The following is a 22,866-nucleotide window of genomic DNA, read 5'->3' on the forward strand; positions in this document are numbered from 1 at the left end:
TAGTGCAAAGTGTGTTCAAAGGTGAGCCTATTTGTCATGCCTGATTAGCACCAAGTATGGGAAAAAAAAATTAAAATGGCAACAAACCAAGCAAAATCTGTTTTTAAAAAGATCCAGTCAAATTGATTTGACTTTCATTTGCTCAACTACAAATTCTATTTCCTTCAATTTTTTTTGCATTTTTTTTTAATTAATGATTCTGAACAGAATTTCTTGCCATCCCACTGGTGCCATAAGACCTATTAATACTCTAGTGCAGATAATTTTATTGAGAATTTGGGTGGGAGGTTTTGATTTACTGGACTGTCTAATCATGTTGTTATTCTACCCTTTGCTTCTCTCATTCTAAGCTATTTGACCAACACTCCACAAGCCCATGACTTAAAAAATTGAGCATGTAATGCAAAACTTTCAGCAATTATACAAATTAATAACGAGGCTTGGTATGAATATTTTCAGCAAAACTTGAAACCCCCCTGAAAAACTCCAAGACTTTTGCAAACTCTTCTTGAGAGAGGGTCTAGAAAAACATTTTTCATCACAAAGTCAGGAAACTGGATGAAACTTTGAGAGCAGACCTCCTGTAAGGATAACCTTTTCCTAGTGTAAACGTCAGTAGGGCTTTCCCATTTTCCCACTTCCTCAAGTAAAGAAAGGAGGTTTTGTTAATCACTCCCCAAAATTCCTGATTTCAAAATCTGAGATTGATCAGAGGCAGTCAATAGGTTTCCATTTTATTAACTGTCAGTAAAGCCACCTTCTCTTCCTAGTGTGGAACCAAAGCAAAGCATTACAACCAAATGCAACCATACTTCAGACAGCTCAAGAGGAAAGGGCAATTCTATTGATTTAAATGTTGACACTTTTTTTTTAAGTACAACCTATGAAAAGTTGCATTAAAACATCATAATTTGCCTAAAAGTCATCTTACAATGCTATCTAGAATTTAAACTATGAAACTGACTCTTCTTGCCATCTTTTTGGCTTGACAAAAGCCAAAAAACCCACCCCCAAAAAACAGCACCAAACCTGTCTAGTCATTTCCCTCCATCCACAATATGAAAACAAACCTTTCGTGCCATTATGAATCCTAACCATGAGTCTAACTACAGAATTCACTAAGGTGAGTGGCATTTCCTAGACAGTAGCATTTTACCTGAATAAACATGCTTGAATCTAGTCCAACATTAACAGTGGTTGCATCCAATTCATGTTAAGTAACAGGAAGGATGTGTACATACAGAATGCGTGTCTCAGGTACTGAGAATCTAGTCTCACTAGGTATGCAACATAGAGTCCCCTACAGATTTGCAGATGGAATACATAATGCATGCAAACAGAACATCCAGAATGTTTTCTGCTGAGTCCTTAGCTCACTGGCTGAGATCATCTATACAGAGGAAACTCAACACACTAAGATAAGCTCTACAGCAATGTCTCAACTGCCTGTCCACCACAAACACTGAAAAGGCCGCTTAAAATTTGTACACTCTTCTAAAAATGGAAATGTTACTGCTGTCATTAAAATTAATAAAAAAGCTAAAGGTATAAAACTGTAATCAGTTTGGCTGCCCTAAACTGTTTTAATATGTTGGGATGCCAGTGTAAGACAAGAGAATTCCATTCAAATCAATTAAAAATAAATCAGACGCTAAATAAACAAAAGTACAGTGGACAATGAGAAATGTTTTTCCTCCTTTGACAGAGAAGAACAAGTCTTATTTTAGATTTTAAAAGTCTAACCACATCTCTTAGCTGTGTACCTGTGCAACTTGATGGGAGCTTTTCCAGGGCTTTTAGTAGTCATTAAATGAGTAAACCTACAGTAATTCTTGCTCTTTCCTTACCCTCTCCTTGCCATGAGCAAGGATAGTTACAAAAGCTTGATAGTTACAAAAGTGACCTCACGCTCTGTCCCTCATTTCTGTTCTTAGTTCCTTTTTTATGTCTCTTCTTTACCTATCATTTGTTCAGTAGTATCCAGGTGTCCTCCAAATTTCCAATGTAGAAGTTACCAACAATCTCACATATTAAAACCATTAAACTTAAAAGAAGTACTGAGGAAAATACAGTTATCAGCTTCACCACATTAATTACAAATGACTTATGGCTCCAGTGTGGGTGTGAGTCTTGGAGTACTTATTAACATGGGAAAATAAAATACTGAGAAAAACTTTGAGGCCAGGTAGAGACAACGTACAGGCAAGAAAAAAATTACAAAGGAATTTCTGGGAGTACCAGTGCAGTACAAGCACGGGTAGTGGAACTTGCCACTTAGTTAGGTCAGAGCATGAAAACAAGATTATGAAAACCAGATAATTACAACATCTTGTAGAAAGCTATTCCTTCTAATGGAAAGGCCAACCAAAAGGAGATGAAGTAGTGGGGGGGAATCACACCTAAGCACCATGTAGGAACTAATAGCAATGGTAAAAAATTTATTCTTTCCTAAAAAGATTGAGGTAAATTGAGTCAAAACAGTCAAAAGATTTACAGAGCCAGAGAGAAAGAGGTGATAGCAGCAGCAGCAACGTAATTTCTCATTTTCCCTCAAAGGCTTACTTTTATTATTTACGGGAGATTGACTATTGACCAGCTACTTCAGAGAAAATTAAACTAAGGAAATGAATTTTGCATTCTTGCCTGTGGAGTCCGTTGCCATTCTCGCAGGAGGAAGACAAGCTAGGATCCGTCTCTGTCTCTTTTGGGCTCTGCTCTTAACACCTGAGAGTTCTGTTGTCCCTTTACACCATTTTACCCATCACCAACAAGTCAGTGCCCTAACATCAGCACTTTTCTCCGCTGACTCAAAAATAGTAGTTATGGTAAAAATATATGAGTATGTGGCACTAGCACCAGACTGTTATCCTTTAGAAATCATGTTTTCACATTTGTATAGTAAAAAAGTTCTCCAGTGGAGATGTTTATTAAGTATTAAACAAGTTCTGAAGACTGCGAAAAGCAGATTGAGACTGCAGCTCTTCTCATAAGAATGCCAGAGTAATTAATCCAAAAAAAAATAAATCATCAGAGCTTCAAGGGGCTCAATGAAATCCAAGAGAGCTGAGCCACACTAACCGTTCAAAGAATGTGACCAGCTTAGGGACTATGTAATAGTTAATGCTAAATATACAAAATACAGTAGTAGTCTTCTACTACTTCTCTGTCTAGAAGATACTCTGAATATTTGTTGTTCTATGCTGAATTCAAGTATGAAAATGAGTATTGTCTTCCAGGCCCAACTGCCCATGGAGCTGAAAAAGATTTTTCTCCTCCTTCACTGCCTATGTGGAGGTCAGGACAGGTTAGAAGCATCAGAGACCACCTACCATCAGAGACAGAGGTCTCTGATTTTGAGCAGTGTGAAAGAACACGAGACAAGGCAAATGCTGAGCATCTTCTCCCACATCTCTGTAATTCTTCTCGTACACATCATACCAAGCATTAAAGGTGTGCTGAGAAGGAATTATCATCATTATCATCTGGATCACAGGACTACCCAATACACAGTAACATTGAATCATAGAATTATTAAGGTTGGAAAAGACCTCCAAGATCATCTGGTCCAACTATCCCCTTAATACCAATGTCACCCACTAAAACATGTCCCTAAGTACCAAGTCCAACCTTTCCTTGAACACCCCCAGGGACAGTGACGCCACCACCTCCCTGGGCAACCCGTTCCAATGCCTGACTGCTCTTTCTGAAAAGAAATGTCTCCTAATTTCCAACCTAAACCTCCCCTGGCACAACCATTCCCTCTTGTCCTACCACTAGTTATCTGTAAGAAGAGGTGAACCCTCAGCTCCCCACAGCTTCCTTTCAGGCAGTTGTAGAGAGCAATAAGGTCTCCCCTGAGCCTCCTGTTCTCTAGACAACAACCCCAGTTCCCTTAGCCGCTCCTCACAGGACTTGAGTCCCAGGCCCTTCACCAGATTCACAGCCCTTCTCTGGACACATTCCAGGGCCTCGATGTCCTTCTTGCAGTGAGGGGCCCAAAACTGAACACAGTACTCAAGGTGCGGCCTCACCAGAGCAGAGTACAGGGGGATGATCACCTCCCTGGTCCTGCTGGCTATGCTATTCCTGATACAAGCCAGGATGCCGTTGGCCTGCTTGGCCACCTGGGCACACTGCAGGCTCATGTTCAGGCGAGCACTGACCAACACACCCAGATCCTTTTCCTCTGCACAGTGCATGGGGTTGTTGTGGCCAAAGCTCAGGACCCAGCACTTAGCCATGTTGAACCTCATCCTATTGGCCACTGCCCATCGACTCATCCTGTCCAGGTCCCTCTGCAGGGCCTTCCTACCCTCTGGCAGATCAGCACTTCCCCCCAGCTTGGTGTCTTTGGGATTATTTGCAGGGATCTTGCCTAATCACTTCCCTCATATCACTGAGGTATTTGCAATTAATGATGTCCCAGTCCCTCCTGTTACTAATCAACATGTTTTTCTAAGAATCACACTACCTGCTATAACCAATCTGTAAATTTGTTGCAAGGGATTTCTGGAGCACTTAGAGCCTTGCAAAGCACACAGAGAGGATGATGTGAAACCCCTCTGGCCTTAATTTCAATGTACCTCAATGAGACTGAAAGGTACATTCTTTTTCATTGGGTTAATGATGCTAAACAAAATAAACACCTGAATGTACTGCCTACACATTTCCCAGCACACAAAGAAAACAGATTTCCAGCTCAGTAATGTTACCTGTACCTCAAGACCTATGCACGTTGCCAATCACAAACAGAGAGCAAGGACTAATGCAGAATTATACTGCACACTTAAAAAAAATTAAACTTTTGCTGAAGCAATAATAATTGGTATTCCTCTTTTTATACATTCTCTTTAAACAAATCCAATATACCAACATTACTTAACTACAAAAAAATTCACTGCCCTAAGAAGTCCTGCTATTCACAACAGAAGTTAACTTCCAGACAGCTAGTTCTCCACCCATGATCTTTTCTTTTGTTTCAGAACTTCAAAATGCTGAAGGTACTCTGCTTATTTATCTTAACATGCTAAATTCAGGTGGTTGAGAAATACCTAAGATAAAACTCCATACTCCTGTCATGATTTTATTTTTTTTTAAAGTTACCTCCCAAAACTTATTCCAGCAAAGCCTGCTGGCATTACAACACAGAAATGAACAAACATTTCATTCTGGGCTTTCCGATGTTACATTCCTTTCTTTCAGTTGTTTTCAGTTCTACAAGATCTGCCTCTTTCATATCAGTTACAAAAATATCCAGATAAATTCCAAAATTCTGTTACTTAGTGCCCTTTAATAATCACTGAGAAATCTTCTAGGACTTTTTTTTTGCAAGTCTTTCTGTTTTCTGAGTTTAGATTTACCATTTTCAAATCTCAAAGTACATCTTCATGGAGAATCATCAGACATAAAACATAAAGAGTAAAATATTCCGTAGTAGTTTCACTATTTTATAATCTAAGAGGAAGGCTTCTGAACCTATTCTGATCTTACACGATTATCTAGCGTGTACCAATTTGAACAGGAAGCCCTTAATGTCCTTCTGCAATGCTGATAGTCAAGGTGACAAAAGTCTTGCTTACTTTATTGTGCTGCAGTTGACCCTAGTCAATGTATTTATGACTTCTTTTGAAGTGTAATTCAAATTTAAGTGTTCCCATTATATTGCAAACTGTGTTTGGTATACTAAGTGATATAAGTCTGTAACTCCCAGATAGGGTGACATATTTAGAACAAGAATTCTTAATGCTAAGGACATGAAATATACTCTTAAACCTAGCTAAATCAATTAGAAACAACTTCCATATCTTAAAAAATCTAACCAGCAATCTCATCTCACATAGTATGATGAAGGCCCAGCATCACTAGGAGAAACAAAAATTATTATGTAATACAACATTATTCTGCCTTTCTTTTTCAGCCCAGGATTCTAGAGGAAAACACAGAAGTATCCTAAATTGCCATTGCTTCATATATCACTTTACTCTTTAAAAATGAGAACACAGTAATATTTTAACAAACAAAATGGTTAAGTATTTCCAGGTATATTCAGAGAATAACTCATTGTTTGATCAAAGACATTTTTACACAGTTGCACAATGAAAACTATCTGTATGTATGTAAATCGAAAATAGTGAATGCAGCACAATGGAAGAGCCATTTAACCTGTGAATTGCAAGGTTATTTTTGTAGCTGTGTCCTGTCTAACCAGTGCAGCAGATGATTTATGGTCTCCAGCAGAGCTTCATCATCATTGTTCTCACCTTTATTTCCATCATAGTTAATTAAAGGGAAGGTCATTGTCACCTTATGTTTTAAACCTTCTTAACATAATATATCACCCTGGGTATGCTTTAATAAGGGGACCTGTGAAGGAATGCTGTTATAAGAAGAAAAAAAAAAAGAAAGAAAAAAAAAAACTTTACAGCATAATCCATCCTGTTAACAATTACGCCTTAAATTTACACATAATGAAAGTTAATAAGCAGACAAAATGAAGGCTACATCTTGATACTCATTCAAATCTTGATTAATTGGCTGCACGATCTAATGATCTAATGAAATAAACAGTACTATATGCTTTTCCTGGCTTCAGGCGTAGGTACAAGAGTGAGTTTCAAAAGTAAAGATCTTCCCCTGAAATAATTTTTGCATACAAAACACTGTGCCAGTAAAAAGAAGAAAAAAGCAAAGTACGTATTTTAAATATTACCAAAGAAACCTCTTCTGATGTTATGTGTACAAAATAAACCACCTTTAAGTTGAAGACTGGCTCAGACAGATTAAAAATATTCAGACAATGAAGACAATGGTTCTTAATACAGTTTCAGTAGGTGTTAGCATTTTTAAACCCCCTAAGGGAAAAATTCAAACTGACATATAATTACCTACTAAAGTGAACCAACTCTCTAAAACACACACACATCTAAGGGAAAAATTGTTTAAATATATATTTAAATACTTACTCCAGAAGATCTCCAAAAGTCTTCTGTGCTTAATCTGTTTTAAACAGTTTTCAAACTATTATGCTGTTTAAATGATGGGCCAAAATATGAGCTAAACATATATGGAAAATGGAGTTCTCAGTAGCTGTGTTTCACAGAATCAATATTCTCATTAGCCACAGACAGTTATAGGAGTCCAGAATGCTGAACACTTTTATGGCTTTGCAAGCTCATTTCCATGCTGGAAGACAAAGCTGATTTTTATTACAGCATTATTGGACCGTAGTACAAGCCCTAAAAGAGGCAATGTACAAAAGTATGGTCTTCGTCATTTGTATGCATAGTACCTGCTGTCCTTCCATTGTAAATACAGCAGCCTTCAACTTGCCTAAATGGTGTCAAGTTTTCAGCTCAGCCAGCTGGCCTCTGCAGGTAAATCATGGACCACAGAACCAGTCTTTTTACTGGCAGCTAAAAAATGGGATTCATGGATGAAAGTCCTGTCCATCAGTTTAGATGTTACCACTAATTTTGTCTTCCTGTACACACCAAAGCTTCCCCATCAGTGGAGAAAATAACTGCTCTATATAGGACTAGAAACACCGATTCAGCACCTGCTTGTGCTGGTTGCTACTGCTGCTTCCAGTGGGGAACCTCCGACATATTATTACACTTCTAGATGGTAGCTCCAAGATCTGTCTTGTGCCTCTGTGGTTTGAGAAGTCAGGAAACAATTCCATTATTTTCCAGGAAGGGAAATTTTTATCAACACCTTCCAATGACTGGGCTGGAAACATCTGCAGAAGAGTGGCTAATAACCTGCCCCCTGGACAACTTGCTCTTGACCCCAGCTATGCTTTTGAAAGTAACATATACCTGTCCAGACAACATAAGTATGACATTATTACTCTCTGGAGACAATATAAATACATTAACTCCTTATTTGTCTTGATTTGTTTCCTGACAACAGTAATGAAAGCCCTAAAGGCCTGAGATCCAAGCCTGTGAGCAATTCCATGAAGAGTCACAGACTGGGTAATGGCAGCATAAAAAAGGTTGCCATACAATCATGACCATACTGAAAAACTCTGGCACCTGAAGACAAACATATTAGGATACTCATGCAACAACAAAACTCATTCATGCATGTGCAATACGTTGCTATGTAATTACAAGAACTGTGAGTTAAGTAACTCCATACGCTCTATTCAGAAGTAGACCATTCTAAATACAGTGATGTAAAACTTACACATCAACAAATAATTTCAATTAATAAGATAAATAATATACTACAATAATGTTGATCTTTTCAACACATCCTGTGCTTTTATCTAGCCAACACTCCAGGAGCTCCAGACTCAGTATTATGTTATACAGCAGCAAAAGAACAAATCAGAGAGGTGGATGAGGATGAGTCCAGCTTCCTAATAACCTAACTGGCTTATTCTGCTGTGTAGTTCTCAATCATAATCATTAGAGCAGTTCATTTTGCTTCAGGACTAAAGTATGTAATAGAGCAAAGCCTAAAACCAATGTCACTGCTTTAAACATCCAACTAGATAAATCCAATAAAAATTATACTCATTAGACAAAATAGAATAGATCTTAAAAAGAAAAAAAAAATAAATGAAAGGAAAAAAGTACTGTGGAAGCCATACAAGAGGCAGAGCACTTCAGTTTTGACTAGTGACCTGAAGACAATAGAGATCTAACTTAAAGAACCACCTAAGCATTGACCAGTGCAAGATAAACTAAGGGGAGCAAATAGGGAAGGATGTTTGCCAGTAGCTTTTCTGAAAGAAAATCCCTCCTCATCAATGTCATTTCTGTTAGTCAACATTTTACTTTGGTAATGCTGAAACAAAAGTGTTTCTTCTACATTTTTCGATAGGCAAATTTTATTTGCCAAATTTTATCTTAATTTATTAAGAATCATAAGCTGACTGAAAAAACTTTATATATTAAATTAGCCAGTAATTTGAATTTTGCACACCTGAAATAAAAATGCAAAGAGAGTGACAATCATATATGGCATCTTCTGCCTTAGAATAACCATGGAATCAAATAAGACAGCTTTCTGCCTCTTCCTTTTTCTACCCTTTCCCCCTTTTCTGTCTATCCACAGGATGCTGTCACATTTTGCATGACCCTGTCACTCTTCTACCCTCTTCAAGAACCAGTTGAGCTTGCCAAGTCATCCAAAAACTCAACAGACAAAATAAGGTCAATAATTTCCTGCATAGGGAGTGGAACCATGTGAAGTTCAGTAAGTGCAAGGCCCATCATAACGGAACAGGACAGAAGAAAAGGATGCTGAGAGGACAGAGTATAACCACCTGAAAATACAGAGGCAGTCCTTGCCATATGTACATCTCTTCACACACATTCTTAAAAGGAATCATGGCCACAAAGCTTAATCTACCGGATGTTTTAGCTCACATCTCTGGCCTTCCAATTGTGTTCAGTTCTCCTATGTTATTGCACAAAAAGAGATATTTAGTTAAAGCACATCCTCTGTATAATCGGTGTATTGCTTCAGCTTCTCCTGAGATGTGAGGAGATGTCTTTTAAGGCCTTAATATCATAAAAACATAGAATATCCCAAGCGGGAAGGGATCCATAAGGATCATTGAGTCCAACTCCTGGCTCCACACAGGACCACCCAAAAACCAAGTCATGTGGCTGAGAACATTGTCCAAGCACTTCTGTCCAAATGGTTCTGATGTAACCCCCATTTACTATAAGCCTTTGAGTCTGACCCATCAGCCAATTGTTCACCCATCATGTTATGTATTTGTCTAGCTGTATGCTGGACATTTTGTCCAGAAGCATACTGTGAGAAAACTTTGCTGAAATCCAAAAAGTTGACATATTCTGGCTTCCCTTGGTCAACTAGATGGGTAACCTTGTCAATAAAGGAAATTAAGTTAGTTAAGCAAGACTTTGCCCTCCTGAATCCAAGCTGGTTATGACCAATCACTGCAGTTTTCAATAACATTTTTCATTTAAGACTATTATTATCAGTCTCAAATATTCAGCTATTGTGAGTCAAACAAGAAAAATCATGACCTGAATGCCTTTAAAAAATATACCTCTATTACACATTTGGCAAGTCCTCTGACCTCGCGTTATGGAAGGTGTGTGCAAGTAACTGCACCAACTCTGCCTGACATACAAACATAAACCTGGCTCCTGCTTCAGAAAGTTCTGCTCATTAACAAGTAGTACAGAACTTACAACATCTTATCAAATCTAAGGACTAATTAACTAATTACTAATTGCATGAAGCTTCTCTGCTCTTCATACACCCATCAAAGATCTATAATTAATATAATTTCATAGTTCCTACATGGTTTTGCACCCTTTTGCTGACAGCAATGCACTCACTCCTTAGTTTTCAGGAGTTCCCCTTTCTCCTCTTTCCCTCCCCAGGCTTGGCTTGGCATTAATGGATTAATGGAAAGGATGACCTCTACTTGCTTTTCACAGTGACCTTCACTATGTATTCTCTTACACACACACACACCAAAAAAAAAAAAAAAAAAAAAAAAAAAAAAAAAAAGAGAGAGAACAGGAGTTGTCAGGCAATCAGATTAAGTGTTTTTACGTGCGTGGGGGCTGGCACTTCCCTCCTCTGACGGTGCCTGCAGCAGAAGCCAAAATCAAAGTTATTCAATACGTCAGCTCTGACAGACTTCCTGCAAGGGAAGAGAGATGATATGCTAGCAAGCACAGAGCCTCTGCCTCAGAAGGATGGGGCAGTTCTGCACAGCCACACAAATCAGTGTCTTCACCTTTTTGAACTTTGCAGAGATGGATTTGTTGTGATGATGTAAAAAAGTCTCCTCTGCAAACAGCTTTGAAAAAGGTTCTCAAGGTTCACTGTCTGCACACCTAACAGAATTTTAGTACCCCCACTAATCTGCAAAAACTGATTGACCCTGACACTGATTATCTAGTAATAGCTCCTGCCTATCTTCATGATGACTTGTGTGGTGTCTTAACGTGAGATTATGAAAATGAGACAGTTGCCTGCAAAGAGAGACCACAGGATCCCCCTCCTAAAGCAAATGTCCTCTACTCAGGTAAGTGATCCCCTTAAGTAGTATCACCTCTCTCTTGGTACCTGTCAATAAGCCCGCCTCTGTTAGGAAGCTCCTCTTAGACAGGAACAAGCAATCCACAGAGTGCAGCTATGTAGTGACCTGAGCCTTCAGAGCTGCTGTGGGACAGGTAACAGGAGGTTTTCTTAGGCTGTCTTCGACATGCAAGGGTATGAACCAAGCCTCCTTTTTCTCCTCCACAAATTAGAGAACCACTAAATATTAAGTACTTCAAGGAAGAAGTTTTGTTTGGGTGGTTATCATCAGCAAGAAAGGGATGAAAAAACATATTGCAAGAGAAGGTAAGTCCTAATATGCCTTAATTTATAGTGGAGGAGAGTGTGAGTGTTTTGGCCTGAGGGACTTGGAGTCTCTACTTGACACTGGTATTTAAAGTGACAGATGATTACCCAGAAATGGAAATACAGTGACATTAAAATATTCCCCAAGACATGTATTATTTGATACCCTAGCTACTCTGAAAAAAAAATAGAAAAGAAAATAATGATAATTCAGACTGGCTTGAAAGGTAGCACATGCAGGCTGAAGTGTGCTTAAAAAAATATGGAAAAAATAGTGAAATGACTCTATGTCTATATCTAAGACCAAGATCTGGTCTTAATGGCTAAAAAAGACATACAAAGGTTGGGTAGAAATCAGTAAAAGGATTCACATGGGAACCATTGTGAATGGACTTTACTTACTCAGATGCCCACTTTTTCCCGATATGAAAGATCTCATGATCAATACCATCCCATCTATCAGTCTACAGAGACACAATCTAGTGTTATATGTAGCAGTACATTCTCTATTAATATCCAAAAAGTAAAGCACATTCACAACTCACTGATAACATTCATAGGTTGTAAACAAAGGTTTGCACCCCTAAATATCAGTGGTCTTCTTCCTCTACCCATCCTTGAAACAACCCTTTTTCCTATTTCCTCCCAAGGAAATTCATACAGTTCAAAAGCAAAGCCAGAGAGTTCTTCAACAGACCAAATATCATCTATCAAAGCCCCCACTTCTTCTAGATCTCCATGGTTTAAAATATAACAATAGTGCCACCTACTAATAGTCTGAGGCTGTTTTTACATGACTTTTTAAATTTCCCTATTGTTAGGTTTCAGAATCCTAGCTGGTCTCATGGTTGTCTGCCAGTTCGGCATGCCCCTCTCCAATGCGAATGATTTATTGGAGACAAAAAGTTAAAATTTGTGAAACAAGTTCAATTTTCACCATTACACAGTGGAGTTAGAGAATAGCTAATGATAAAAATATATATATTTCAAGCACTGTTTACTATTTATATCTTTATAAATCATGTATAGCATCCTGCTGTATTCATATTTTTACAGCATAAATTACATAGGTGACACGTTCTGACAGTCATACAAAATCTGATTCCATGACACATTTCCACTTTCTGCTTTTGGTATTTAAAAAAAAAAAAAAAAAAAGTTAATGTCATTCTGCCTCATATTTATAGTTCCTATAGAGCGACATGGAGGAATTTCAGAGTAGATTAGTCACATTGATATGCATTTGTTTTCTTACATAAGTGAGACTGCTTATACATAAAATCAGTAATTTTACTGTAATCCACATCTCAGCAAGGCAGAGCTTTCTATACTAATTTGTGTAAAAATCCTGTACACTAAGAAAGGTCTATAAATATTCTCCTTGGGATTTCTAAATACACCTGCCTCTTTCAAAACAATTCACATTTCTCTAGTGATTCTGAGGAGAAAACACACAAAAACATAATGGAATATTTCTATTCCCCTCAAAGTGATCAGCATTATGACATAAGGTGGTGAGAGTAGGGCTAGGTACTTTTTAACTGGATGAAATTCAAAAACCAAGACTAATCAGTTAACACTTTCCCCTGACTTAGCCTACAAAACATTAAAAAAATAAAAATAAAATAAGTGCCTGGATGACAGAACTCCAAACACAAGTCAGACCTTCATTTTTCTTCAATCAGAGAAGCACCAAAATATACTATTAGTTGTCTCAGATATACTAGAAAATATACAATATTACTTATGTGTCCAGTCTCTCTTGTAAAACATGTAGCAGCAAACACAGACACTCACTTAAAAAAAAAACAATCAATCAAACAAACAAACAAAAAATGCATTGGTTTTTATTACATTTATTAAGGCAAGCAACACACCCTGTAGACTTCTTCAAATTATGGCAAGAAGCTATGGAGAAAGTGATGATGTTGTTGTCTGGCAAATCAGAACAGCTTTCTTGTTCCTAGCACAGAATTGAAAAGTGTTTCAGGGTCCAACAGAGAGTTAGCAAAACAAAAGACAGAACTCAAAAAATTACGCCCTTACTACACTTGTTTAGCACCAATGGTGATAGGTCAAAATTTCAGTTATGGTACAACTTCTCTAGACATCTTTAAAAGGAAACATGCCAAGCAGGTGGTGGGGCTCAGGAGGGGTTGGTTGTTTGGTCTTGCTTTTTGGTCATTATTTTTTATTTAATGGGCTTAGGCTTGTTTTGTTTTCACTTAGTTTTAAGAGAATGTTTGAATACTAGTTTTTGGAGGGTTTTCCTCCCACCTGCAGTCTTTAACATTGCCCTTCCAAATTTAAGCATAGTACATGATACTCCCTCCCTCTCTGGAATGCAATTCCTATTTCTTTTGCATTGAGAAAATAAGGGTTCAGAAGTCCATGCTAAAAGGGTTTTAGGACTGATTGTCCTAAACAGGAAAGAACAGAGGAACCCAGGATCTAAACCTATAAACCTGTAAAGGATCTGTAACACGAAGTAAAAATGAAAAAGATAAAATGCCAACCCTCCCTCTACTGGAGGTTATGGAATCATTTACTCCTTTTCAGACAAACACTTCTTAAATAGCTGTATGAAGAATAAGGATTGAATATGAAGCAGAGATATACTAAACCTTACTGATATTTGAATTATGAATAACCTGTCTTCTGCAAGTTCGATTAGGCACTCCCAAGTTAAATACCATTAATATAATTAGATAATTTGCAAGGCAACCATATAAAACTGAGTTTATCCGAGACAAGTTTTGAACATTTTTTGATTACTCACTTTAATGCTACATTACTTACAACTAAAATGCAAGACTGACAAAAACAAAATGATGGGAGCTGAATTTGCTTTTTAAATCGAAGATCACACAGAGACGCTGTGAGTCCAAAGGCTTCATACCACACCCAGCAAAATAAGGTCTTTGCAAAATTTTAACAACCAAAGCTGCTGGGTATGACTTAATTCAGGTTTTAATAGGGCTGGAGGATGTATAAGCCTCATAGCTTCAGTCTTGAGACTATATACATAGGAAGACAAACTAGCAAATGTCCTAGACTCTAGAAGGCAAAACGTAATGCTTAACAAACATTGCCTACTTTTTATTAAACAAAACATTTATTTTCTCATTAAATGTGTGATGTTTTATGCATCTCTCTCATTTTATTCATCCAAAAACTATTCTAATGGTCCAAGGAAGCTTGCAAAGGCACAAGCAAACATGAAATCTACTTCAGTGATGGGAGGCCAAAAGATAAAAGCTCTTATAAATCTCACTACCTAGCTTTACTGTGTAGTTTTTTAAATAGGCCTTTACAATGAACTCTACTTTGCAATGAACTTTTAATCTTTCAACAAGTTATTTCTGCAATTCCATAACAGGACATAGTATGTCAGCCCTTTCAGCCTGTTTTTCAGATAATATGCTAGAGCAATGTTACCCATGTCACTCGGTCACAGTGTTTATTAGAAGACAATCCCTATGAAGAAAGTAAGTACGTTGGAAGAAATGCATTAACTAAATGCAAAGGAAACTAGTAATGACTATGCAACATGTTAATCTGAAAGTACTATCAATATCTCATGTTAATTCTGTCTCAAAGGAGCACCTTCTTGTATGACTACGATATGCTTTTATCCTTTAAAGATGTCTGCCCTCTCTAGTGACTATTAGAAGGATTTCTCCCAGGCGTTCTGATCATGTTTCAAACCACTTATACTCTTGGACAGCCAAGGGACTGCATTTGCCCTATCAGAAACCTAATGCTGAATACTCAATACTTCAATGCGTCAAATTTATGTACTAGCATGAATTAAAAAGCACCAGGCAGTGAACTAGTAAAACTTCAAGGAAAACACACAGTACTGTTCTGATCTTATATGCGTATCTCTGACAAGTTGCCATCTTTTCATCAGAAACGTTACGTTCATCAGAACTTTACGTGTCACCAAATCCAAACCATAGTACATTGGCTCCATAAATAGTTTTGTTATGTTTAAATAAGTCTTGGCTAAAAGTTATATATTTCAATTCTCTTGGCTTAGAAAATAGAATTTCAGTGTTTTTTTTTTAAACTTGAAATCTGCTAGGAATTTGTCTTCTAATTCTAGGTGGAAGATGACCGCCACAAAACAATAAAATTTCCTCAGTGAGAACTGTCATAGAATCTTTGAGACACAAAACTTAGCCTAAGTAGTATGTAAGTACACAGATTCCAGTTACTCCACCCAAATTATTGCTGTTTTACAGGAACATCTGATGATTACAAGTTGTACATTTCATGTATTGTGCTTCCTATAATTTTGCTTTCTCTTACATTGAGCACTGCTTCGTTGCCCAGCCCAGCCCCGGTCCAATCACAAAGGAAAAGTTGTACAAAGTTTTCTTCCAACCTTTACTGTTCAACTGCTTAACTCTTGTCCCTATCCATCCTGGCCTGAGATGTGACTCCAGGAATACACAAGGCACAAACAGCCTCTCCCCGACTCCACTTGAAGGGCATGAAATCTGGCCACTCAATACTCTGGCCACAGAGTTTTGTCTTCAAGGCCAGGATTTCACACAGTGTGTCCATAGTTGAATGATACACACAAAAGAACTTCAAAAGTGCCATGCTCTTAAGATAGATGTCACAGCTGACAGTTATGGTATGGAGCTGTCAGCTGGAGCAACAGTACATTCACTGCCTAAATATTCTGCTCTCCCTCCACCCTAGGGCTGGTACCGCCTAACTTTTGAATAACTCCAGGCCAGGATTTGGTGCTTAGGGAACAATTCATGAAAACCTGCATCTTCAGATAATTCATCCCTTTCCGTAGATCACCTCTTCAAGTTTTGTGAGCTCTGGGCTAAAATTACAAATTTGGAGCATGCTTTGTCAAGCTTGTGCTGATCAAGGGAACTGACAGCATAATTGCTTTATCAAGATGAGTATCTATTTGATGTTCTTTTAAGATTCTGCCCAGCTGGACTGCTAAGCAGAAATTTATGAGGTTTTAGAACAGATGTAACCAGGCTTAGAGCTATGGGGATCCTTTTCTTCCTCCAGATGTACATGTACTCATGTACAAGAGTTTTAGATTTAGTTTCATCTCTCTCTTCTGCCCTCTCTCTCACACACACAAACACGCGTTTCTTGTGCTGCTTATGCCAGGGACATTTTAATTAATCCACAAAATGCCTAAAATAATATACTATGTTTACGGGATCAGGGGAATTTAAAAATTAATAATACTTTAAAATGCTTTCAGCCTCACTATATATTGTTTCAGGCCACAATTATCCTTGCTAGCAAGTTGCCAAATCTTTGTATCTGCCTGCATGCAGAATGCATGGAAAGAAAGTAGTACTGGAGATATTTTAAGACTAAATACAGAGTATTCAAACAAGTATTAGGTAACGTATTGATTTAAAAGGTCAAGTATATTTCACTGTATGGCAATACTATGAAGTTTAGAAGAGCAATTTATCAACCAAAAATGTGTGAACCTCAAAATTATACTTTTAATAAAGATATTTGAATATTTTTCTCTATGTAATGATTGCAGTCAGTCCAGATTCAGAGGAAGTTAAACTCACATTGTCATTAATTTTTTATAACTGAATTTAAAATACTTTACCAAGAGAATCCCTGGGAGGAACATTTAAAATAATTGCATGCTTACATTAGTTAGTAGCAATTCAGAACGATCACTCTCAAGTACAGGCACTGAAAGAACTTCCATGAAGTTAGGATGAAAGCTCAAAGTCTATCACATGCACAACATTCACGGAAGTTTAATGCAATTAAAGGAAATTATTTAAAGTGATATAAATAATCCAACATTATATGTATTTATCTTCTGTAAGATTCTTTTGTGGAGATACAGAAGAAAGATGATCACAGCTGGAAGATCTATAGGACGATAGGTTTGATGATTGAGCTTTGATTATGTCTTGCATTTCAGAGATAAAGGACAAGTCCTTTACTAACCTGTTTACAGTCCAGCAACTAAGGGATGAAAACTACATAAAGAAACCACCCAGTGCAAGATTCAGAGAGATTCTGTTAGCTTATCAAGGTAGACTTCCAGCTAACAAAATACAAATATATTCTGTGATAATACTAAATACTAAACACTAAAAATACCAATAAAATAAATACAAAACATTATTTTAAATTATTATTGTCTCATTTAAAGTAATTTATTAAAAGAATTTTGATTCAAATATTGACACTAATTCTTAAATTCTTACACCCTTTTGCTATGATTTTTCGCAAAAATAAGAGGTAGCTGACTGTGGACAGTGAAGGGCATTTGTTGAAGCTTTTTATACTTTATGGGCTAGAGTTCTTTCTAAAGATTTTAGCACTAGAAATGTATCAGTGAGTTCACATGTTGCTAAATTCTGAGCAATGATGAGATGAGGAAGAGTCATTTGGGTTATTCTAGGCCTAAGGCCAAATCCTGGCTACAGTTTTAATTCTGATTCAGTATTCCACATCTTGAAAGATATTCTCAAGAGATTTTGGCTGCATCCAAACTAAAACCAGGAAAGGGTCTCTTCCAATTTAGGAGGCAATTGTAAGAAAAGAAGCAGGGGTAGAATCAGATTCAAATCACAAAGTAATCACCAGGCTCCATCTCCACACAATTCAAAGGAGAATTGTTCCCTTTGTTTTGTCTGTTTTTTGTGTTTTGTTTTTTTTTTGGTTTCTTTTTTTTTTTTTCTTTAAAGAACAGTAAGAACTACTTTACCTTTTCATCTCTTTCTCTTCCTTGCTGCAGTTTCGTCTTTAGCTCGTATAAACGCTTCCTTCCCTGCCTTCTTACTCTTTTCTTACCCAGCATTATGCCACTGCAGGTTCCCCAGTCTTCCAGAGATGCTTCTGCTCAATACTTGCAAATCTTTTTAGATGACAAAAGAGGACAAACAACAAAACCACACATGAGAAACAGAATTCCTATATGTATACTCCTATACTGGAATTCCTTGAACTGCCATGAATAAGAGTAGATCTTCATCCAAGTGCTGAAACTCAAAGACAATTCTAATACAAAAATTTACAATGTAAATTGTAAATAATTAATTGTAATAATTACTCCCCCATCTCACCAACATAAGATCTTGCACCAGTTTTGAAAAGAAGGCAAATAGGATGTTAAAAAAAATAGTTTAATAAAATCCTGGACTTGTATGTGGAGGTTTTCCGTTTGAACTCCTTTCTTTCTTAATATTCTATTAAATAAATTGTGAAATCATTATATGATCTGAAATAAAAAGCCACTGGTTCAATTATGCCTAATTTTTAAACACATTATTGCAGTGAATTTAGTAGAAATGTATGATGCTTAACTCTGGGCAGAATATGGTCCATTGTAAATGACTACTGTTTCTCTCATTGTAATTTAATTCTGATAAAACATAAAAGCGTTTTGTGCATCTGTATTTAAACACAAGGTAAAATGCATATTTGACAACGCAGCTTTGTTTTTGGACTGTTGTGCCAAGCTCTAACTTATTTTTGGTGTGAAAACATTTATGCATGTAAGGAAAACATTGATTAATTTGTCTGACAATTTAACTCTGATTTCCGAATTAGCTGGAATCAATTCTCCTCATCTGCCATATGATTTAAATTTCCATTAATATATATTTTAGAAGAAAAGCTAAATATAGAGATCTTATTCACACATTGTTTTCTCTCCTGCACCAGTATAAATCAAAACCAAAAAAAAAAAAAGATTAGATGGCAACACAAAAAAAGGTAGGATTTCTGTAAGACCCCATGTTGCAGCTATAAATGGAAAAATATATGAACGTGTTCAATGGAGCTGAAGTTTAATATTACTATCCAAATTCCATTTTATCCCACTGTCACTGCCACCAAAGGAGGGGTTTTATGTTGGAGATAATATGATACTGCAGTATAAGCCCTCCTCAGATTTCAAACAGGTCAACTTGTCAAAGCTTTTTAAGGGAGCCAATTACATTAATTTTCCACAGCAGAGAAATACATATTTCATTTCCATCTCCCACTAGAGATGGGGCCCAGGGATTCTGTTTCGAAAGGCTCTTATCACTAAGTAACATTCGTACCCCCAAAGGAACCTTTGGCAGTCACTGGTCCATTGATATAATTGAGCAAGGTATGAGCTGTCTGACACTGCCATGGCATTGCTCAATAGCGCTGTGCACTAAGCATTCGGAACAATGAAGCTTCAGCAGACGGCCGCATTGTCAATAAATTTCAATTACACTAATTGCCAAGAGTTCAATGAGTGCACTTTGAAAGGGGAGGGGGAAGGACGGATGGAAGATTAAAAAAAGCCTGTGCCTACTAGGGCTAAAGAATAGGATGCAATAAATAAACTGCAGCTTTTAATGGGGGCATTAATGTATTTTTTTTAACATGGCTTAACAAGATTTTACAAGCTGTACCAGTTTCAGGGATCCTGTTTTACATTTCTTTGTTACTGTCTCCAAACAACCTATACAGAAACTCAATTATGTGGCATTATCTTTCAGGGAAGAATCATTTTCTTAGGTTTTTATGTTGTTCGTGTTCTGTTTAGGATGGATAATGCATTTGAAAGCAGAATGCTGTAATGTCAATTTCATGAGCAAACGAGGCTGCTCACTGAACAGGCAGAGAGCGACCAAGTGCCTCACCTCACTGGAGTGACACAGCCCCATACGCCAAATTAATTAGACCTATGTAGGAAACTTGCATATACACATGTGTATTCTCTACAGTCACTGTTCATATTAAACACACAGCAATGTGCACGCTGTAGATACAAGTAACTGCGATATTTACCTTGTACCCATAGCTTATTTACTGCAATGTCTCAACTTGCATAAAAATACTGGTGACTATTCTGAGACAAATATGGGAGCATTAAATTTGCCTCATATGGGCCAAGACTCTCCAAACGTATTTCCTGCGATAATAATTCTGCTTGGTTTTTCAATATAGTCCTCTGTATAGAAGGGAGCTCAGAGAAAAAAGCACTTTTTTCAAATCTATAAAAATTCTAAGTGAGTAGTTAAATGCTTAAATTAATAACTATAGGATGAAATGATATGAGAACTTACAGGACTGTTAACAGTTCCCACTTCTCTATGAAGTGTACGTTTGAATGTATGTATGTATGTATGAATTGTTTATGTCGGAAGGGACCTCAGGAGGTCTCTACCTCAAACTCCTGGTCCTAGCAAGGTCAGCTCTGAGGTCAGATGGGGTTGCTCAGGGTGTTATCCCATTGGGCCTCAAAAATGCCAAGGACAGAGACTGCCCAATCTCACTAAGCAACTTGTTCCAATGCGTGACTGTCCCTGTGGTGAAAAAGTTTTTCCTTATAACTTCTTGGATGTTCTCATGTTTCAGCTTAGGCATGTTGCCTCTTTTTGTCCCACAGTGCCTCTCATTTATCTGTCAGTGAAAGTCCTTGTTCTAAACACAGTTTAATTGCATGGACAAAATTCAACAGTTCCCACAAACCTATAACACAAAAAGGCACACCTAAAAGTGTGGCAGTATCAAGATAAGGATTTGAAAGTTGAAAGTGGGTCTGCCCCAGTCCACACTACTGGCTCTACAGGTATTCAGGAAAAAAAGAAAAAGAAAAAAGAAATAATTAAAAAAAAAAACAAAACTGTATGTTAACTTTTTCAAGATTTGTTTCTTTTATAAGAAACTAGAGAACATAATAAAGCCAGTTCACTTTTAAAAATTAGGTCTTTTACATCCCAATGCATGACCACTGACAATAATGAGTAAAGCTGTAAATGCCTCCCTAAGACATCAGAAAAACTCACAGAACTCACAGTACACTAGCTCAAGGCACAAGACTGTTAGGAACAGTCACTTGTCCACTTAACAGATTTTTTAACAATTAATTTGAAAAACATGAGCAGATCACCTCGGTTTTCTGGGTAGAAAGAGCAAATAGAGAGGAAATGAAGCAAAAGAGAGGAAATGAAGAACCAAATGGTAGAAGCAACTTCCTGTTCCGTTTTGCTTGCTTGTGTCTATGAGATGACAGACATCTACAGATTAACCCCCCTTTTTACAGCACAGGCTAGTGTTTTATGTAGCACAAAACTGGAAAACAGCACACAGTATAGGAGGAAGGCTCAAGAAAGAGCTTGCATCACTAATATCACGGTTAATTGCACTTTAAATGCAGAGTAGAAGTGAATGTGGTATAGCATCAGAAGGCCAGAGGTAAGGAACTTCACAGAGAGCACGGGGTTGTGGAGAATCCCCTGGACAACTCTAGAATTGAAGAAATGATGAGTATTTTCAACGTGAAGTGCAAAACAAGAAGCAGAAATAATAAACAGCATTCTAGAGCTATTTACAGCAATTTGTTAAAATTCCAAAACACTCAATTACCCCAGATCCCAGAATCACCAAATATCCCAAGTTGGAAGCAACCCACAAGGATCATTGAGTCCAGCTCCTGGCTCAACACAGGACCACCCCAAAATCAGATCATGTATCTGACAGCACTGTCCAAACGCTTCTTGGTCTCCAGCAGGTTCAGTGCCATGACCACTGCCCTGGGAAACCTGTCCGAGTGCCCAACCACCCTCTGGGTGCAGAACCTTTCTCTAACACCCAGCCTGACCCTCCCCTGTCCCAGCTCAATGCCGTTCCCCTGGGTCCTGTCGCTGTCCCCAGAGAGCAGAGCTCAGCACCTGCCCCTCCACTTCCCTCATGAGGGAGCTGCAGGCTGCCATGAGGCCTCCCCTCAGCCTGCTCTGCTCGCGGATGAACAAACCAAGGGACCTCAGCTGCTCCTCATGTGTCTTGCCCTCTAGACCCTTCACCATCTTTGTAGTCCTCCTTTCGACACTCTCTAATAGTTTTATGTCCTTCATAAACTGTGGCACCCAAAACTGCCCACAGTACTTGAGGTGAGGCCGCACCAGTGCAGAGCAGAGCGCGACTATCCCTTCCCCTGACTGGCTGGCAGTGCTGTGCCTGATGCACCCCAGGACTAAACCTGGCCCTTTGGGCTGCCATGGCACACTGCTGGCTCATGTTCAACTTTCCTTCGACCAGAATCCCCAGGTCCCTTTCCATGGGGCTGCTCTCCAGCCTCTCGTCCCCCCAAGCCTGTACATCCAGCCAGGGTTGCCCCTTCCCAGGCACAGAATCCAGCACTTGTTTTTGTTAAACGTCATATTGTAGGTGATTGCCCAGATCTTGTCTCATCTGTCAAGATCTCTCTACAAGGCCTCTCCACCCTCAAAGGAGCCAACGTCTTACTCAATGTACCTTCAAGTCCTACATCCAAGTCATTTATGAAAACATTAAAGGGAACTGGCCCCAAAATGGAGCCCTGGGGAACCCCACTGCTGACTGGCCGCCAGTCTGATGTAACCCCATTTACCATAACCCTTTGAGCCTGACCTGTCAATGTAACAGTATGTGTAATAAAAGGCTGTGCTGTTGTTTGTTTGTTTTCCTAAAATTACTGCAAAAATAAAAGCACATTTTGATGCTTCTGTCTTTTCCTCAACCCAAATA

General features: G+C 38.0%; 1 long non-coding RNA gene across 1 annotated transcript in view; it reads right to left on the reverse strand.

Annotated features, from left to right (window-relative positions):
• Window positions 1-18,192: 18,192 nt before the first annotated feature.
• The window catches only part of LOC121066359, a 45,194-nt gene continuing 40,520 nt past the window's right edge, over window positions 18,193-22,866 (reverse strand). The window contains exon 3 of the long non-coding RNA XR_005817708.1: window positions 18,193-18,232. This is a non-coding gene — a long non-coding RNA (uncharacterized LOC121066359). The remainder of the gene's footprint in view (window positions 18,233-22,866) is intronic.

The sequence above is a fragment of the Cygnus olor genome, chromosome 2, assembly GCF_009769625.2.
Source record: "Cygnus olor isolate bCygOlo1 chromosome 2, bCygOlo1.pri.v2, whole genome shotgun sequence".
Taxonomy (NCBI): Eukaryota; Metazoa; Chordata; class Aves; order Anseriformes; family Anatidae; genus Cygnus; species Cygnus olor.